Consider the following 9,762-nt stretch of genomic DNA (forward strand, 5'->3'; position numbering starts at 1 on the left):
CCTCAGTCTCTTCCACTCCAAGAAAAGCAAATCCAGCCTATCTAATCACCCACTGGCTGCTATTTCACTACTTGCCCTCTCCTCTTTAAATTGGCTAGCTTCCCTATCCACCTTCAGTCCTGATACAGGATTTTGACCAAAACATCAATTCCTTTCCCTCACAGATGCTGCCCTACCAGCTGAAATCCTCCAGCAAATTGTTTCTTAAGCATAAAAACATCGATCAGTACAGCACAGTACAGGCCCTTCAGCCCATAATGTTGTGCCGACCTTTAAACCTTCTCTAAGATCAATCTAACCCGTCCCTCCTTCCAAAGTATCTTTCTCCAGCCAATCAAATCTCTCATAACTGAAATCCTCCAATCCAGGCAATGTTCTTTTGAATTTCTTTTGCACCCACTCCAGTGTAATCATATCCTTCCTACATTGTGGCAGCTAGAACTGCAGACAATCCCCCAGGTGAATCTGAATCTATCTTTGTCTGAAGTACTGTACACCAGATGCCAATGATCAACCTCAGGTTCAGAATCAGATTTAATATCGCCGTGATATGTTGTGAAATTTGTTAACTTAGCAGCAGAAGTGTTAACCATGCAACGCATGGTAAATATAGAAAAATAAACAAATAAATGAAATACGGTCAGTATATATATGTATATTAATTAGTTAAATTAAACATAGTGCAAAACCAGAAATAATAAAAAAGTAGTGAGGTAGTGTTCATCGATTCGAAGTCCATTTAGGAATCGGGTAGCAGAGGGGAAGAAGCTGTTCCTGAATCGCTGAGTGTGTGCCTTCAGGCTTCTGTATCTCCTACCGGATGGTAACAGTGAGAAAAGGGCATGCCCTGGGTGATGGAGGGGGGTCCTTGATAATGGACGCTGCCTTTTTGAGGCACCACTCCTTGAAGGTGTCTTGGAGTACCCATGATGAGGTGACTAATGTCACAACTTTCTCTAGCTTCTTTCACTCCTTTTCAGTAGCGCCCCCCCCACCCCCCCCAATACCAGACAGTGATGTAGCCTGTTAGAATGCTCTCCACGGTACATCTATAGAAGTTATCCTACCTGGCTCAGTGTCAGTGAAGTTGATGTTAGAATTCCTACAATCGAAATCAACGCTCTGGTTCATCTAATCAAGCCATCAAAGTAAAAGATCCTCAGCCCCTCAACTTGCTTTAAAGGATTCTTGAGTAATTTACCTACTGCCTAATTTAGTAAGCTATTTTGTCCATGAGAGACTCGTCTGTATTCAACTATCTATGACTGTGTTGTGGATGTAATGCCAACACGTGGAGAATGTCCCAAATACTTCCCATATTAGGCCAGCACGAATCACTGTGATTATTGTGTGCACATGGTCAGGGTGCACAATGTATGTTTTCAGTCAGGATTACCTTCGGTCTGCACAGAGGGGGCCTGCAAGAGGGGGGGAGAAGAAAAGGGCCTGTAGGAATCCTGCCAGATTCTAAGTCTGCTCCCTGGCTGCCGTAACACAGAGTTTCAGGAAGTGCACAGATCTCTATAAAGACAACAGGGAGGTGCTGACCAGATGGTAGCATTGGACCGCAGCCAGAGAGGCCCCCTGATTTCAGCAGACCAAAACAACTCTAGGCAAATGTGCCATTGCAGTCTCTGTCCCCCAGACTTCCAAGTGCAAGTATTTTAACCCTTGATGTGCAGGCTGACTAATTTTGCATCTTAGTTTCAAGCACAAACGCATCATTTCAAGGGTAGCAGAGAAACTATTCTGCATGCAAAGCACCGTTCACTTTGGAGCATCTTTGCCCAATAAATTGACACTGAACTAAGAAATCAAACAAAAGGACTGTTAATGAAGTTTTATAAAATGCTTTAAAAAAGGGAAAGAAATTCTAGAACTCAGGGGTCTAGAGTGGAATTTATTTGTTGATGTGTTCACAGAACTAATGCACTGTGGGTAAGGCTGGCATCTATTGCCCACAGTGATTAAGAGTCAACCACATTGGTTTGGAGTTACATACAGATCAGACCAGCCAGGGTTGGCCAGTTTCCTTTCCTGAAGGATACTAGTGAAGGAGTCTTCATACTGATGCCAGCCAGATTTAATTGAATGTAAAATTCCTTCAGCTGCTACGCTGGAATTTTAGCGTGTGACAATGGGATCAGGTTGTCGGAGAACAGTCTGGTAGTCACCCTTTATGACCTTTCATGATTTAACCCACTAAATCCCAGTAAATGAGATCTTCAGTATCATATCCTCTGAATTTAAGTACCTGGTTAGAAGTTGCTTTACAAGTCATAGCATAGGATTCAAACCCACTACTGAATCAGAATCAGAATCAGGTTTATTATCACCGGCATGTGACGTGAAATTTGTTAACTTAGCAGCAGCAGTTCAATGCAATACATAATATAGAAGAAAAAAAATAATGATAATCAATCACTCACTCAATCAATCAATCTTAGTATACTTTATACAGTATATGTATATTGAATAGATTAAAAATCGTGCAAAAACAGAAATACTATACATTAAAAAAGAAGTGAGATAGTGTCCAAGCATTCAATGTCCATTTAGGAATTGGATGGCAGAAGGGGAGAAGCTGTTCCTGAATCGCTGAGTGTGTGCCTTCAGGCTTCTGTACCTCCTACCTGATGGTAACAGTGAGAAAAGGGCGTGCCCTGGCTGCTGGAGGTCCTTAATAATGGACGCTGCCTTTCTGAGACACCACTCCCTAAAGATGTCCTGAGTACTTTGAAGGTTAGTACCCAAGATGGAGCTGACTAGATTTACAACTCTCTGCAGCTTCTTTTGGTCCTGAGCAGTAGCCCCCCCCCCCCCACCTCCCCACATAGCAGACAGTGGTGCAGCCTGTCAGAATGTTTTCTACGGTGCAACTATAGAAGTTTTTGAATGTATTTGTTGACATTCCAAATCTCTTCAAACTCCTAATAAAGTATAGTTGTTGTCTTGCCTTCTTTATAACTACATCAATATGTTGGGACCAGGTCAGATCCTCAGAGATCTTGACGCCCAGGAACTTGAAGCTGCTCACTCTCTCCACTTCTGATCCCTCTATGAGGATTGGTATGTGCTCCTTTGTCTTACCCTTCCTGAAATCCACAATCAGCGGTTTCATCTTACTGACGTTGAGTGCCAGGTTGTTGCTGTGGCACCACTCCACTGGTTGGCATATCTCACCCCTGTATGCCCTCTTGTCACCACCTGAGATTCTACCAACAATAGCAAATTTGTAGATGGTATTTGAGCTATGCCTAGCCACACAGTCATGTGTATATAGAGAGTAGAGCAGTGGGCTAAGCACACACCCCTGAGGTGCGCAAGTGGTGATCGTCAGCGAGGAGGAGATGTTATCACCAATCCGCACAGACTGTGCATACATAAATGACTCAAAATACATCTGAGGAAAATAAAAGAAAGGAGAAAGGGACAAATGAGAAAATGAACACCAGAGTAAATTTTAAAACAAGATGAAGAAGAATGAAGTGACATACATTTCAAAATTTCTATTTCTGCACCTGGTTGGACATTAGGAAAGATATGCAATGGCCACTTTATGGCCAATTTCCTTTCCTGAAGGACATTAGTGAAGTAGTCATCCTGTTGGTTGTCACAGTATTGTAGCGGATAGCACAATGCTATTACAGCTTGGGGTATCAGGGTTCAATTCTAGAGCCGTCTGTAAGGAGATTGTACATTCTCCCTGTGACTATGCAGGTTATTTTCTCTGTGTGTTCCAGTTTCCTCCCACAGTCCAAAAAATCATACAGGTCCATCGATTAATTGGTCATTGTAAACTGTCCTGTGACTAGGCTAGGGTTAAATAGATGGGTTGTTGGGTGGTGCTGTTCATCAGGCCAATAGGGTCTGTTCTGCACTGTATCTTTAAATAAGTAAGTAGTAGGAGATACCTCCAGCACCTAATAAAGCTGTCACTGAGTGTACGTTCCTCATCTCCTGCTGCTGCAGCCTATTGACTTCAAGGTTCAATGTGTTATGTATTCAGAGATGCTCTTCTGCACACCACTTTTCTAAGGCATGGTCACTTGTGCTACTGTCATTTTACTCTCAGCTTGAACCAGTCTGGCCATTCTCCTCTGACATCTCTCTTTAACAAGGTGTTTTCATCCCTCAGAACTACAGCTCACTGGACTTATTTTTGTCTTTCACACCATTCTCTGTGAACTCTAGAGAGATTGTTGTGCGTGAAAATCCAAAGGGATCAGCAGTTTCTGAGATACTCAAGCCATCCCGACTGGTACCAACAATCATTCCACAGTCAAAATTGCTTAGATCGTATTTCTTCCCTATTCTGATGTTTGGTCTGAACAACAATTGAATCTCTTGACCATGTCCTAAGCTTTCATGAATCGATTTGCTGCCACATGATTGGCTGATTTGCTATTTGCATTAACCTGCAGGTGCCCAGGTGTACCTAATAAACTGGCCACTGAGTGTAAGTACCAGTTTAGAAGTTGCCTTTCAAGTTATGCACAGGGTTCGAACCCACTTCTGCACATACGTAACTTACTCAAAATACATCCGAGGAAAATAAAATAAAGGAGAAAGGGACAAATGGGAAACTGAATACCAGAGAAAATTGAAATCGAGAGGAAGAAGAATGAGGTGACATATACTTCAAAATTTCTATTTACATACCTGCTTGGTTACGAGGAAATACTTCATTAGCTTTCTATTCCAAAATGTTTGAAACGTAATATGAACGGATTGTTAGTAGTAAGATGTAACACAGAAAATAACTGACCATAAAATGAAAAGGGTTGCATCTGTATTGCCAACTGGGGAAGTTGATTTATTTCTCTGAGTCATTCATGTTTCATATTAACACTTGTAATTTCACAGTAAGAATGACTGAGTTGTCAATGAAATCTCAGCTGTGAGTTCAGTCATTTCTATGAATAATGAAGTTATAAGTTTTGGAGATTTCTTCTTCCCAACTCCATGATGCAGAGGCCAATTTTACTGCTCATGTTGCTACCTTGGTCGAGGCCAACTCAATCAGCGTGATCTGGCAATAGGACCTGGAAACTTCTTGCTCTGCTTGAACGGGTTACAACACGCTCGGGGGATCTGCGAGCTGACTCAGACACAATGAGGCCAATTTTTTTCCCACAAACACTAAACGGGCCAAGCCCTTTTCTTCCATACTTGCACTCCACCCACTTCCTCCGATTTGCTGGCATCCGATATTGGACTCATTCACTAACCTAAGCAAAAGAAATTGTGGCATCAGTGAGGGAGTGTGACATTGGCACAAATCAGTATTGAAATTCTTTTAAGCTCAGAACTGTGCAACTAGGTCACTAGGTGCTGAATCGTCATCGACACTTGCAGTTTAGTCTCTTTGCTGTAAGGTTCAGGTCATCATGAAAAGGTCAAGTGAAAGTGCATAATGTGTGTCTCTTTCTAAAGGCTGGCTTGAAGGGAAGAGTGAATGAGATTGGTTGTGGGGTTCAAGGCGTGGGATGTCCAGCAGTCACAGGCATCATCAGGTTTGTGCAGTGGTTGAGGTTTGAGGTGTGAGAAGAGTCGAGTTAAAGTTCTATTATGAATCTTCAAAGGAGGCAGTGAAAGGGAAGAGACGCAATGGGAACCTCCAGTGTTGGATGGCTAGGAAGGCGGGCAATTCAGGAACAAGGGCTTTGGCTTAGGGAAGTCAGGAAGGTCATGGTGGTTTGGAGACTGGAGGGTTCAGGTTCTGAATCTGTAAGATCATGAGGTGGAAGTGGGAGATGGGGGACGGTGGGAGGTCTGTATGATGTTAGGAACCATTGGTTATAAGAGAAACAGATGACTTACCCACTAGTTTCTCAGATCGGCTCTACTCTAGCAGGCATCCCTGGACATTATGGCCCAACGTCCTCTGCAATACTCTAAAAAGAATATTGTACAGGGATTTACAAGCATTCTGCACATTTCTAGCCCAGTAATGTCGAATTTCTGGAGTGACGCAGAGAGACATGGAAATGATTGCTATTGCATCTCTCTGGGAAAGCAAACAATTCTGAATTGGAACAATCTAAAACATACAATGATAAACAATTGATTCTCAACTAATTTCTTGGTCTAACTTCTTAAGAAAATGCACAAGATCCTAAGAAACTGCTTAATGCCAAAGCTCATAATGCTGCTGTCTCATGACTCCAGTGACCCAGGTTCAAACCTGGCATTCAGTGCATGTGTGCAGTTTTCCCAGTGACGTATCCACATGGGTTTCCTCCAGGTTCTCCACTTTACTCCCATAACCCCAAAAGACCTGTTGGATGGCTGCTGATAATTGGGGTAGAATATGGGGATAGTTGATGGAAATATGAGAAAAATAGGGAAATGGTTAAAGATGATATAGGATTACTGTGTGAGCTGGTATGGATTTAATTAGCTGAAATAGTCTTTTTCTGTTGTAAAAATATGGAATTTTCAATTTCCATCCCTTGTTTTTAAGCAAATTATCAACACATTAATACTTTCTGGCTTGAATGAACCCGCTGTGCATAAATTGCTTGTACATTTTCAAGAATGAAATAGTAAGCTCATTTTAAAAGCATTTTGGGATGTTTAACGTTCTGAAAGACACTACATAAATGTAACCTGGTCTTTGTAGATTGGGAAACATGAAGGGCCACATGATCATGAAAACGAGGCGGGCAATTTTAAGAGCTCAGTCACAAGCAAGAGAAAATCTGCAGATGCTGGAATTGTGAGCAACTCGCTCAAAATGCTGGAGGAATTCAGCAGGCCGGGCAGCATCTGTGGAAAAGAGTAAACAGTCGCCATTTTGGGCCATGACCCTTCATCACGTTTAATCTCTTACTGTCCTTGTTGGAAACATAACCTGCCCTTCACCTCCAGCACTTTCACCACCCTGTCACTCAATCCTATAGTTACAACAATCCTTTCAAGGGTAAAACTGGCTAATAGCTTTTCTCCAGTCCCATTGAAGAGTCTCAGTTGGCTGTTTATTCCCTTCCATAGATGCTGTCTGAGCTGCCGATTTTTTGTGTGTTGCTCAGCACCTGCAGAACAGCTTGTGTTAAGGATTTTCATAACGTAAGATTACTTTCACCTCCTTTGCGATAATGTTTGGAGGGAGAATGAATTTGGCAGCAGAGAGCTGACGACTGGGGACTGTGACTTCCGCCTCCCCCCCACCCCCAGTTGCTCTGTTAAATGCATCACTTTGGAACGTGGTGTTGGTTTTAATTGTACAGCCAATTAACTGCACTGGGAATACTGTTCTACACAGAGGAGATAGCAGAGGGAAAGAGCAAATCCCAAGGTTACAAATATTTTACTGCCTGATTTAATAACTTAGACAGGCTGTGCATTGCAAAGCTCATCATTTTCAGTGTGGGAGTGGAGGTCCCTTCCTCCCAGCACCTTCTGATAACTGCTGGAAAGGTGAACACCACTCTGTTCAAATCAGGAAATCCATTTAAACGCCTTTTTTTGAAGTGTAGATGTTTTAATTAAGAAGCCAAATAAATCTGACAAGACCCAATCAATTAACAAAAGTTTTACATTTGTAATCAGGTGTAAAACAGGGCCACATCTTAATGACAATTCATTCAACACTGTACTATTAGTATGGCTCAGCCTTAAAAAGTTAAAGACTTAAAATCTTTAAAAGTAGGAAGTCCTGAAGAAGGGTCTCGGCCTGAAATGTCAACTGTTTACGCTTTTCCATACAAACAAGCTGGATGAACTCAGCAGGTCGGGCAGCATCCGTTGAAATGAGCAGTCAACGTTTGGGTCTCGGCCTGAAACATCGACTGCTTATTTCAACGGATGCTGCCCGACCTGCTGAGTTCTTCCAGCTTGTTTGTACGTGTTGATTTGACCACAGCATCTGCAGTGTACTTTATGTTTAATCTTTTCCATAGTTGCTGCCTGGCCTGCTGAGTTCCTCCAGCATTTCATGCATGTTGCTTGAAAAGTTAATTACTTATTTTCACCTCTTGGGACAGTTGCTTTTGACTTACCCTGTTTGAAACACAGGACTTTGCAAATAGATCATTCACCTCAGTGTTATGTGTTCTTATCCCATATTAGATGGAAGCTCCATCTGCTTTTTCAGACAGTTGTAATAAATTCCATGGGAATAACTGTAGAAGACGGGGGAATTCCGGAAAATACTTATGCCTTAACTTAAATACTTATCACTAAGACTCTAGGTAAACTGTGGGATGGATTTCATAAAATTGTGACTGAGTTGCAGGCAAGGCAGGCAAAGTAGAAGAGAAATAATAATTACTTCTACTAATTGTGGCAATTTGTAAAAGTCAGCGAACAAATTGTTTCATTTCCAATCCTGGCCATTTCTGGCATCTCCAAGTCTGAATGCTTGAAACCACAGTGAGCAAAACAGTTCCAAATTGTCTTACAGCTTATTTCACGCCAACTATCAGTGATAAAAATCACTACTTTTTCATCACAAATACAGCAACTGACACTATTTAAAAAGTGTTTGCTCTAAGCATGACATCATGCCTAACGGCCACGTAACTGCATACAACTGATGCTAGTTAGAAACTGTTCAGTAACAGTCTCCTGTCCCAATTAGTGTCCCAAATAAAAATGAGGGGAATCCCGGCTACTTTCTCAATTAGTTTTTGTTCTTTAAGAGTTGTCCCAAATAAGCGGCTGCCCTAATGAACCGGAATCCTCTGTATTTGATTGGTTCTAAAAGGCATACAGTTATAGAGTCATACAGGACAAAAACAGGCCCTTCAGCCCAACTGGTCCAAGCTACTCCCATTTTCCAGTGTTTGGCCCACAACCTTCTAAAACTTACTAATCTACATACCTGTCCAACCGTCTCTTGCATCATCATTATGTATAGCATCACAATGTATGTGACACAATACAATTCATTTTTAGCTGACCCAGCATCAATTTATCTTTGCTTGTTCGAACTGTTTCCAAAAATTGTCAAACTATCACCATTAATGGGACATTAATGTTTAGACTAGCGTTGGCCAACCTATGGCGCATGTGCCAAAAGTGGTGCATTGGATGATCAGAAGTGGTACATTGCACCCCAGTGATAATAACAAAAAAGTAAGACTACTCATGCAAAAAGTATTAACCAAAAACCGATTTGTAGAAAACAAAATCTATAACAGGAATTCTAGTAGCTGAGCTAGAAATGGGTTTTACTGAGAATAAATCTAAAACTTACCAATTATTTTTAGCGGTTTTATTATTTCGTGCACATCCTTTGGCGAATGTTATCTTCTTTCACATTAATCTGTTTTCAATTTTTAAAAATGTTCAATGAGTCAAACTAGGAAAGAAGGACTGTTGTTCTGCAGTCGTTCCATAACTGTTCAATACACGTTTGATACTCGTTTGATCCTGAGGCGCCAGGCATCTGCACCAGTGGTGCGTCGAAGGTTTTTGCCAGTCAGTGTACAACTGACACTCATGCGCTACGGAGTTGTGCTTTGTTCGTCCTTTGTGAGCATTTGCAGTTTTGTACTTTTTCAAAAATTAACCCTTGGTTTTACATTCAGTTACCCATCACAGTGCAAAAGAAAATGAGCAAAAGAAAAGCAGAAAGTGATAGTAAGCGTGAATTCAATGAACAGTGGGAAAATGAGTTTATATTTATAGCGGGTCCGTCAGGAAAACTATTGTGCATCATTTGTGAATACACCTTCTCACATAATAGAAGACATGATCTTAATAGATACTATAAAACACGACATCAGACTGAAATAGAAGGAAAACTGAAGCTAG

At 41.5% G+C, this 9,762-nt stretch overlaps 2 long non-coding RNA genes across 2 annotated transcripts in view; both read right to left on the minus strand.

Moving 5' to 3' along the window:
* LOC140740352 (uncharacterized) overlaps positions 1-1,224 on the minus strand; it is a 44,401-nt gene extending 43,177 nt beyond the window's left edge. Inside the window, exon 1 of the long non-coding RNA XR_012101829.1 lies at positions 1,068-1,224. This is a non-coding gene — a long non-coding RNA (uncharacterized lncRNA). The remainder of the gene's footprint in view (positions 1-1,067) is intronic.
* A 2,672-nt stretch (positions 1,225-3,896) lies between these two features.
* On the minus strand, positions 3,897-9,419 carry LOC140740353 (uncharacterized). Its single transcript, XR_012101830.1, has 3 exons — positions 9,203-9,419; positions 5,824-5,897; positions 3,897-5,231 (listed from the first exon to the last, which is right to left on the minus strand). It is a non-coding gene; the product is annotated as an uncharacterized lncRNA (long non-coding RNA).
* Between the last annotated feature and the right edge of the window lie 343 nt (positions 9,420-9,762).

Source organism: Hemitrygon akajei, chromosome 16 (genome assembly GCF_048418815.1).
Source record: "Hemitrygon akajei chromosome 16, sHemAka1.3, whole genome shotgun sequence".
NCBI lineage: Eukaryota > Metazoa > Chordata > Chondrichthyes > Myliobatiformes > Dasyatidae > Hemitrygon > Hemitrygon akajei.